This window comes from Leptonychotes weddellii, chromosome X (genome assembly GCF_054177405.1).
Source record: "Leptonychotes weddellii isolate Sample4059 chromosome X, ASM5417740v2, whole genome shotgun sequence".
In the NCBI taxonomy this organism is placed as follows: domain Eukaryota; kingdom Metazoa; phylum Chordata; class Mammalia; order Carnivora; family Phocidae; genus Leptonychotes; species Leptonychotes weddellii.
This window is the reverse complement of record NC_138385.1, coordinates 93799719-93811385: the sequence shown is the minus strand read 5'-3', so window position 1 is coordinate 93811385 and position 11667 is coordinate 93799719. Positions and strand designations below refer to the sequence as shown.

Below are 11667 nucleotides of genomic sequence, written 5' to 3'. Positions count from 1 at the left end.
AATAAAAGTACCATTTAAAATGAAGTTTCAGAGGGCACCTGAGTGGTTCAGTCAGTTAAGTGTCTGACTCTTGATTTCAGCTCAGATCATGATCTGAGGGGTCATGAGATCAAGCCCCACATTGAGCTCCATGCTCAGCAAGAGTCTGCTTGAGATTCTCTCTCCCTCTGCCCCTCCCCCCACTCACACATGTGTGCCCTCTCCCTCTCCCACTAAATAAATAAAATCTAAATACATACATACATACATACATACATAAAATGAAGTTTTAGGTATTTAAGATTTCAGATTATCAGCAAGTAGTCGAATTCTCCAGAAAAAAATAAAGAGGTTTTTATAAGACAAACCAGTAACTTCAAACTTAGCATAGTGAAAATTTCTAGCAATTTACTTTTTGTCTGCTTCTCCTATTTTTAGTTCTTAGCACAGAAAAGAGTTTTCCCTTCAGAAAATACCATGCCAAAATATCTAACCATGCCATATGCAGGAATCACTTTACCCATCAATATAGAAAAACACAGCAAAACAGCTATCAACTCCTAGTTCATCTTTCAGAGGCCAGAGGAATTCCCTGCACTTGATTTTTAATGGCTCAAGCACATTACGTTACTATATGTATGTCTAGTAATAAAGCTTCATATACTACAATACAGACTCTACATTAACATTGTCATGGAAGGACCATTATCACACCCAAGTAAGCCCTATCCAGACAGTTTGAGCATGTCAAATGAAGTTACCTGCCAGGTTACTTTTGTCTATGTTCACAGTCAAGTAAAAAGAGATGTTTTTAGTATTAATCTCTTAATAATTTTATTACAAACACATGAATTTGACATAGTAAGAAGTACTAATTTCAAAAATTCTTTACAGGAAGAGCTGTGTAAGTAAAACATTTATACATTTATGCAAAACTCAACTGCTTTTATTTTGAGGGCTTCATTTTACAACTTGAAACTAATCTATCACTTTGCTCCTCCCATACTCCAGGACTATGTATAAATCTGACCTTCGACGGAGAATACCACATCTTCCCTGTAGCCTTTTTATCTACCTTCTGTCACTTGCCAAACCAAGAGAAGGGAACAGCCTTCTCTCAGCTGCCAGGGCAAAGGGAAGACCACTTAACTGCCACCATCACTTCCCCTGCTTATTTACAGTAATTCATGTACTTACCCCAGTCTCCTTACCTCTTTACCATCATCTACCTCATACTCCACACTCACTTCTGCTTTCTTCAGTAACTCCAGTGACCTAATTCACACTATTTCTTCTTACACAGTCTCCCTGTCATCATCTTCAGTAATGTAAACATCATAATCTGATGCTTCATCATCCTGACCTCATCACCAAGAGTTCAGCCCCTCCCTAAAATGGTTATACTTAGCTATTTCTGGAATTCTTCTATCTCCAAGACAACCACTGTGCCACCTTTACCTCCAATTTTCTTACCTGTCATCTTTGCTTCATACAAACTGACCATGCTTTTTATGCTCATTATGAGCTCTAGCCACAAACCCTCTCCATTTTCATTCAATCTATTAACTTTCTTCTGGCTTTGCTTTACTCCTTATCAACCTCCTATCCACTTCTACCAATACCCCTCTAACTAGTATCCCTTACTTTATCACCCCTTGATCTTTGATCATGTCTAGCATGTTGGCTCCCATCTTTGAGGCACACTATCATTTGCTTTCTTGGTCTTGAGCTACAGAACAAGGGTCAGCAATCTTTTTCTATAAGGGCCAGAGAGTAAGTATTTCAGGCTTTGAAGCCCGCATATAGTCTCCAACACACATTCTTCTTTGTTTGCTTGGTTTTCTTAAATCATTTATGAATATAAAAACCATTCTTGGGCGCCTGGGTGGCTCAGTTGGTTAAGCGACTGTCTTCGACTCAGGTCACGATCCTGGAGTCCCGGGATCGAGTCCCACATCGGGCTCCCTGCTCAGCAGGGGGTCTGCTTCTCCCTCTGACCCTCCTCCCTCTCATGTTCTCTGTCTCTCATTCTCTCTCTCGCAAATAAATAAAATCTTAAAAAAAAAAAAAAAAAAAAACATTCTTACCTCACAGGCTACATGGGCTGGATGTGGCTGGCCCTTGGATTGTAGTTTGCAACTCTTGCTTTGGAACATTAGAATATTATTGATTGCTATAAAATCCACACTAACCTCAATTGGGGTGTCACTGCTGCAACTCACTAATTTCCAAGTATGTTCCACAGCAGAATGTCTTTCCCTGTTAAAAGTTTCCATCTCCTTCTCACTCTATTCCATTCAGCAAATGATTATGGGAAGATTAAAGGGTATCTTTGGGAGTGACCATAACCATACCATTTCTCCATCTTAAAATGCTGTTAGTTTCATTCATTTTCATCTCTTCCTCTTGCATCAAATGAAAAGTTTTGTCTCTACTCTTCTAAGTCCAATCAAAATCCTTTACTTACGTCCTAATAACTGTCTTCTTTGGTTCCTCTGGGACATTATGGTTTCAATGTCCTCCTCTCTCTTCATGGTATTTAGTCACTTGATTCCCAACTCCTTGCTCTCTCTTACAACCCTCATAAACCCTTTATTTTGAAGTTAGCTCTCCTAGTTTCTGGTATACTTTCAAGCCCTTGCATGAATCTCCTTCTATTCACTACCAAAATACCAAGAAGAATCACCTATACTTGATACTTCAATTTCCTTATTATTCTGTGTTTCCTTAGCCCCCTGTAATAAGCTTTTCTTCTTCCAAATATATTTTAAAGAAATTATTTCCCAGGTCAGTAATGACACTTTCCTAGTTATAAATCCAAATAAATCCTCACTGTCTTGACTAATCTATTCATCTCCACACTTCTGGTCTCCACCTCTGAATACATGGCATGAAGAAAAGGAAACAGATTGGGCTTTAGACCTGAGTTTAAATTCTTGCGCCAGGTTGGTTTAAGACAGAACCTAGGAGAATAGAAGGTCCTCAAAAAATACTTACTGAATGAACAAAAACTATTTTCAACCTGCAAGCCAATGTTATTCCTCTAAAACCAGTATATTCTATATATAATATGTAATTAAGTTATAACGAATAGAACAGTAACTTTGTGGAACATGGCAAATGTAATGAAATCATTATTTGATTTAAGAATTTTGGCGTTTTAAAATTTAAAATTTGGCATTTGAAATTAATAAACCATGGGACACAAACACTTGAGCTACAGCTTCAAATATTCCCCTAAAATGTAATATTGTATGACAATAAGAGCTCCTTAATTCATGGTATATACACATGTATGAGCAAAATAAGAAAAAAGCATTATAAAAAATTTTATGTATGAAAAGAAATTTTCACTTTAGAAAGCAAGCTTTTCTTTTTTTTTTTAATTTTATTATGTTATGTTAGTCACCATACAATACATCATTAGTTTTTGAGAAAGCAAGCTTTTCAAAGGCAAATACTCAGTTTCATTTACTGCCATATCCCCAGCACCTAGAACAAAATACTTTTTCAACTATTTTAACTAAAGAGGAAAGAGTAATCATCCAATATATTAGACATCAAAATTAACGTATATACATTATACATGTATTTATCTCCATAAAGCAATCATATACCATGTTGAAACTCAATATTAAGTATTAATTAAATTATTTCCAATACAAAATAAATTTGTTTAAATGTTAAGGTTCAAATTATATATAGCACTATAACCATGTGTTCATAGTGGCCACGAAGTGAGTAAAAACCTTTTTGAAAAAAGTATGTGAAATATATAGAAGGATATACTAACCATCTTTAATAAAAATTTTTATGTGAATACCTAACACAAAACCTACCTGGTTCTTCAGCTTATCTTCAGATAGAACAGAGAATGTTCAGCTAAGAAAAATATCCAGGAGATGAGAAGTTAGTGAATTGTGGAAATGCAAAAGAAATTAATAAATCTTGGGAAATGATCAGAAGGCAGTAAATAAAGTCAAGAGGAGGCCTGGAAGCCTGGAATGGGGGGAACTGAAGAAAGGAAACAGATGTCAATATTTATTGGCTACCCATTACGTGCTAGGCACTTATATATATCTGCTATCCCATGTAATCCACCCAAACGTCCTATGAGGTAGGTATCATTTCCCCCACTTTGTACATGAGGAGACTTAGGCTCTGTGAGGTTAGATAATTTAGCCAAGATCACCCATTTGGCTAAGAGAGTTTGGTCTCCTAAGTGCATGCTTTTTCTAATATGCTGCCTTGCTTTCTGTCCTCTAGCAAAAAAAGGCTATTAAAATTCACTCCCCTGAGTCAGAGTGCACATGTTTACAAAAAGGGGGTGAGGGGGACAAAAGACAACCTTGTGAATTCCTATGTGATAATTCACTAGAGAGTCTATAGGTGCTCTCTGACTTTGATTTTTTTAAAAAACCAGAAGTAGAGGCATACTTACAAAGACAAAACATTAACAGGTACAGACAAAAACATGCTGGTAAAACTTTTCATGCCTGGGGATTTAACCTTATTTAATATTTATTTCCAAATAGCACTCATTAAATATACATTTCTGCTGACACACAAAGATGCTTTATTATTGAAAGATAGTGCTTGCCTTCTCTGAATTGTGAAAAGACAGCTGCACATACAATTACCACAGAAAAGGAAATACACTTAGAAATGAACAGCAACTTCCTAGTTCCAGCTATTGTTACACATGTGCTGGTTTAGCTTACACATGGCTGACTTGAACCTAAACAAAAACGGATCAGAGATATAAATTAATATGTATCTTGCTTTTGATCTAAAAAGACTTAAGAGGTATGGTTGCTTAGTGTTCTCCAGATTTTCCATCCACCAGTTACTCAATACTTAGTGTGTACTTTTTACCAGCCTAGGCAACTGAGGAAATCCAGAAGAAATAAATATGGTCCCACTCATATAGTTCATGTTTCCCATGAGTATAATTGTGGATCCATAAAATTCCTATTTCCTTAAGTAGAAAGATGATACAGGATTTCCTTCTCCTCAAATAGACTGAATGCTATATGACAAGAAGAGCAGAAATTACTATAAAAACAGATTCCTTGAATTTGAGCCAGAAATAAACAAAATCAAATTCTAAATAGCCAAAAACAGAAAAGTAAGATATGGTCTGGAGAAACCAAAGTCGTAAAAAAGAAAAATCTGTCACTGTAAACATTTGACTTTGGACCTTTTTCAGGGTTAGAAATTCTTTGCAAGTCATCTTCCTTGTTCTTAAAACTACATGTACAATTAAACTATCATTTATACTAAAATCTTTCATACTGCTAACTACAAACCCAAGGAAACAATATAAACCTCAACTGTAAAAAAAAATACAGAGGTATCAATAGAGATAGTTACACTTACACTATCATTATCCAAGGTACTTGAGGCCTGGTATTCACAAAAGCTCAGTTGAGGTGCCCAGTACCTTTATCTGGAATTTTGCTCCCTGACTCACTGAGCTCACAATGCCACAAACTGACTGGTCATGGGCCACAGTAAGAGCAAAGGGGAGGTAAGTCAGCTGCAAACCCCCTGATTTTCCTTCATTCACTCCTGCTGCCATCCCAGGCCATCACCCTGGCCTCCCTGACCGGGGTTTCAGATTCTGCCACATTTGTTCTCTCTTCTCTCCCAACCTGTATCACAGGAGCCGCCCATCCCATCCCAGAAGCCCAACCTTGCTTCAGAAACTAAATGTTCATAACAGCCAGAGTCTGCTTTTCCTCTGAAATTTTGAATCCCCAAGGACTCTTCTTGTCACATTAAGAGTTACCTTTCCCTTTCCATAAGCATGCTGAGAGTCTTTTTTTTTTTTTTTAAACATTTAACATCAAATGGGTTTTTTGTTGTTTGTTTTTTAAAGATTTTATTCATTTATTTCAGAGAGAGAACATGAGTAGGGGGAGGGGAGAGAGACAGAAGGGGAGGGAGAGGGAAAGGGAGAGAGTCCCAAGCAGACTCCATGCCAAACTCAGAGCCCGACATGGGCCTTGATCCCACAACCCTGAGATCATGACCTGAGCAGAAACCAAGAGTCTGATGCTTAATTGACTGAGCCACCCAGGTATCTGTGAACCTCAATTAAGCTAAGAAAAACTCTTAAAGGAAACCACAGGGGGTAGTTACTAGTGGAAAGGAAAACAAGGAAGCATGGTCCTGACAACACAGGAGGCATTTGGAAGCCAGAAGCCAGCTGAGGACTATGAATCTTCTCAGAAGAAGCAGGGTAAAGATCAGATGGACATGGGACTCTGGTACCAACTACTCATTATACCTATTCCTTTCTCTGCTTCTCATTATCTAGGGCAGGGATGCTGCTTCCAGATTAATTAGGTTCAAATCCAGATTTACCACATAATAACTATGAGACCTTAGGCAAATTCTTTAAATTCAGCATGTGGCACATGGTAAATACATTCAATAAATGTTAACTGTTAAGTAGCAGCAGCATCACCACCACCACCAGCCCTGTCGCTATTCTCACTCACCCTTCCCAGGCTCTGCGGGTGCTCCTGGCCCTCTTTTATCAATGGATAGGTTATTGGGGAAACCTTGTTGTCGACGCCTAACAAATGCAAGAAAAAATTTCCTCCAAGGAAGGAACTCCTATTTACCTACATTCTATCTAGCTAATACCTTCACTCCTTCCTTTCACGACCAAACTTCTTGAAAGACTAGCACGTTCACTATTACGGCCATTTTCTTATTTTTCAACCCTCTGCAATTACACTTCCAGACAACTCTTTTTAGGGAACCTCTGGGTGCTAAGGTCACCCACAAACTCCTAACAGCACTAAACACTTTCGATAATGTCTTCTTTTTTAAATTCTTTATTGGCTCTCATACAGCCACTCTCTCCTGGTCTTCCTTCTACTTGTCACTTTTCCTGTGGTGTTCCCCGGGATTAGCCACCTTCTCCCTACCCCCACCTCAGTTTTGAGTGCTTTACGTTTACTCCCTTCATTTTAGCTACTGCCTACATATAATAATGATTGCCAAACTGCTTGCTCTTATGTTCTGCTGCCCACTTAAGTATTCATAAGCCACCTCCCACTCATCGTAAGCCTCTCTCAAGTTTCAGAGCTGTGTTTTCAATGGCCAACTAGATAATCCAAATAGGCATCTCTTGGGACACCTGGGGGGCTCAGTTGGTTAAGCATCTGACTCTTGGTTTCGGTTCAGGTCATGATCTCATGGGTCCTGGGACTGAGCCCTGCATTGAACTCTGCCCTCAGTGGGGAGTCTGCTTCAAGATTCTTTCCCTCTGCCTTTCCCCCAACTCATGGGCGCATGTTCTCCTTCTCTCAAATATATAAATAAACCTTTAAATAGGCATCTCTGACTCAACATGTCCAAAACCAAAATTCATCATGCTTATCCATGATATGCTCTATCTTGAACGACATTACCTTTTACACCCAATTATCAAAAGTCAGAAATCTTGAAGACATCTTCATACTCTTCCTCCATCCACATGTCTAACCAAGGCTACCTAAGTATTTCCTAGGTGTATTCTTCTTTATGCCCATGAAATGACTTGGTTCAGATTCTCATGACTTCTCACATAAGCTATAACACTAGCCTCTAAATTGGCATTCCTGGCTGCCCTTTCCAATCCATACTCGATAGCACATCATCATGATCTTTCTAAAATACAAACTATATGTGGGGCACCTGGCTGGCTCAGTCTGAAGAGCATGTGACTCTTGATCTCAGGGTTGTGAGTTTGAGCTCCATGTGGGGCGTAGAGATTACTTAAATAAATAAAAAACTTAAAAAGAAATCCAAACTGTATGTCAGCTTTCCTCTTAAAAATCTTCAGGGACGCCTAAGTAGCTCAGTCAGTTAAGCATCCAACTCTTCGTTTTGGCTCAGGTCATGATCTCGAGTTATGAGATCGAGCCCCGCATCAGGCTTCACTCTCAGCAGGGAGTCTGCTTGAAAATTCTCTCACTCTACCCCTCCTCCCACTTGCACATGGTCTCTCTCTCTCTCTCTCACTCACTCAAATAAATAAATCTTCAGTGATGCCACAATATCCATAGGCTAAAATCTAAACTCCTTGGCCTGGTGTCCAAGGCCCTCTACATATCTTCACAGCCTCATCTCCTCTATTCTCCAACTATCATTATAGATTCAGCCATAATCATCTGTTTCAGGTACCCTGACTGCCTTTGCAGAAGTTGATCCAAGCCTTCCCTCCCTTGTCAATGGCTTACCTACTATACGTTTGAAACTCTGCTCAATTATCAGCACTGCAAAATTCTAGCACTAAATTCCCAGGCACGCCGTAGGACCTAAGGCTCATAAACTGCACATACTGCATGCATCTCTGGCAGCACAGATTATTACAGCATCTTTATCTTTACTTACGTATCTATCTGTCCCACCACACTGTGAATTCCTTTAGGGTAAGGAACTATGTAAGTTCGAACCGTTATTATACCTCCAATATCTGGTCTAATGCCTGCCACATAATGGGCATCCAATAAATGTTTGTTAAATGAATAAATGTTTAATATCCAAGTTTTGTCTCTGGTCATATATTCCCATAGAAACAGTACAGGTAGTTTATGCATTAAATAGCCACCATGGCTTGATCACAACATTTTACAATTTTCTTGGAAAAATATGCTTCACCTCAACAAAGTAGGTTACAGAAGGAACACACCTCAACCTAATAAAGGCCATATATGAAAAACCCACAGCTAACATACACAATGGTGAAAAACTGAGAGCTTTTCCCCAAGATAAGGATGTCCACTCTTACCACTTTTATTCAACATAGTACTGGTAATCCTAGCTACAGCTATCACACAACAACAAAAAAAAATAAAAGGCATCCAAATTGGTAAGGAAGTAGTAAAACTTTCACTGTTTGCATATGACATGATAGTATATATAAAAACCCTAAAGACTCCACCAAAATACTACTAGAACTGACAAATGAATGCAGTAAGGTCATAGAATACACAATCAATGTACAGAAATCCATTGCATTTCTATACACTAAAAATGAAGTAGCAAAAAGAGAAATTAAGAAAACAATCCCATTTACAATTGCCCCCAAAATAATAAATTCCTAGGAATAAACTTAGCCAAGGAGGTGAAAAACCTGTACTCTGGAAACTATAAAATACTGATAAAAGAAATTGAAGATGACACAAACAAATAGAAAGACAGTCCATGCTCATGGATTGGGAAAACCAGTATTGTTAAAATATCCATACTACCCAAAGCAATCCACAGATTTAATACAATCCCTATCAAAATACCAACAGCATTTTCCACAAAACTAGACCAAATAATCCTAAAATTTATATGGAACCACAAAAGACCCCGAACAGCCAAAACAATTTTGAAAAAGAAGAACAGGGGCGCCTGGGTGGCTCAGTCGTTAAGCATCTGCCTTCGGCTCTGGTCATGATCCCAGGGTCCTGGGATCAAGCCCCACATTGGGCTCCCTGCTTGGCGGGAAGCCTGCTTCTCCTTCTCCCACTCCCCCTGCTTGTGTTCCTGCTCTCTCTGTCAAATAAATAAATAAAATCCTTAAAAAAAAAAGAAAAGAAAAAGAACAGAACTAACTGGAAGTATCACAAGCACAGATTTCAAGATATACTACAAAGCTGTAGCAATCAAAATAGTATGGTATTGACAAAAAAATAAACACATAAATCAATGGAACAGAGTAGAGAGCCCAGAAATAAAACCACAATTATGTGGTCAATTAATCTTCAGCAAAGGAGGCAAGAATATGCAATGGGAAAAAGACAGTCTCTTCTACAAATGGTGCTGGGAAAACTGGACAGCTACATGCAAAATAATGAAACTAAAAAAAAAAAAAAAAGAATGAAACTAGACTGCTTTCTTATACAGTACACAAAAATAAACTCAAAATGGATTAAAGATCTAAATCTGACATTTAAAACCATAAAAATCCCAGAGGAGAGCACAGGCAGTAATTTCTCTGATACTGACCATAGCAAATATTTTTTAGATTTGTCTCCTGAGGTAAGAAAACAAAAGCAAAATTAAACTATTGGGACTACATCAAAATAAAAAGCTTCTACATAACAAAGGAAACAATCAACAAAACGAAAGGCAACTGAATGGGAGAAGATATATGTAAATGACATATCTGGTAAGGGGTTAGTATACAAAATATATAAAGAACTTACACAACTCAACACCCCCAAAAACACAAATAATCCAATTAAAAAATGGGCAGAAGATATGAACAGGCATTTCTCCAAAGAAGACAAACAAATGGCCAACAGACACATGAAAAGATGCTCACCCTCATTCACTATCAGGGAAATGCAAATCAAAACCACAATGAGATATCACCACACACCTGTCAGAATAGCTAAATACAAAAACACAAGAGACAACAAGTGTTGGTGAGGATATGGAGAAATAAAAACTGCTATGCACTGTTGGTGGTAATGCAAACTGGTACAGCCACTCTGGAAGACAGTATGGAGGTTCCTCAAAAAATTAAAAATATAATTACCATAGGATCCAATAATTCCACTATTGGGCATTTATTCAAAAAATACAAAAACACTAATTCAAAAAAATATATGCACCCTTATGTTTACTGCAGCATTATTTACAATAGCCAAATTACAGAACCAACTCAAGTGTCTACTGATAGATGAATGGATAAAGATGATGTGATACACACACACACATACATATATAATGGAATATTACTCAGCCATAAAAAAGAAAGAGATCTTGCCATCTGCGACAACATGGATGGATCTAGAGAGTATAAGGCTAAGTGAAATAAGTCAGTAAGAGAAAGACAAATATCATATGATTTCACACATGTGGAACTTAAGAAACAAAACAAACAAAAAAGAGACAAACCAAAAAACAGACTCTTAACTATAGAGAACAAATTGATGGTTACCAGAGAGGAGATGGGTGGGGGGATGGGTGAAATAGGTGAAGGGGATTAAGAGTTCACTTATGGTGGTGAGCACTGAGTAATGTACAGAATTGTTGAATCACTATATTGTACACCTGAAACTAATATAACATGGTATATGGTATAAAAAAAAAGCTTCAAATACTAATCAACTTAAAAATCAACTTCTAGGATACACTCTATGAACCATGAGAGACTACGGACTCTGAGAAACAAACTGAGGGTTCTAGAGGGGAGGCGGGTGGGGGGATGGGTTAGCCTGGTGATGGGTATTAAAGAGGGCAAGTACTGAATGGAGCACTGGGTGTTATACACAAACAATGAATCATGGAACACTACATCAAAAACTAATGATGTAATGTATGGTGATTAACATAATAATAAAAAAATAAATGAAGGATTTCAAATCAAAATCACAATTTGGGGGCATGTGGGTGGCTCAGTCAGTTAAGCAACTGCCTTCAGCTCAGGTCATGATCCCAAGGTCCTGGGATCAAGCCCTGCATCGGGCTCCCTGCTCAGCAGGGAGTCTACTTCTCCCTCTCCCTCTGCCCCTCCCTCTGCCACCTCAGGCTCTCTCTCGCTCTCACTCTCTCTCAAATAAATAAATAAATCTTTAAAAAAATCACAATTTGGTACCACTTTACACCAAGATGCCTATTAAAAAGGAAAATAGTAAGTGCTGACAGAGATATGGAAAAATTGTAACCCCCATACATTGCTGGTGGGAATGT

At 38.1% G+C, this 11667-nt stretch overlaps 1 protein-coding gene across 4 annotated transcripts in view; it reads right to left on the bottom strand.

Annotated features, from left to right (window-relative positions):
* The window catches only part of SCML2 (Scm polycomb group protein like 2), a 95655-nt gene that overhangs the window by 22700 nt on the left and 61288 nt on the right, over window positions 1-11667 (bottom strand). The window lies entirely within an intron of this gene.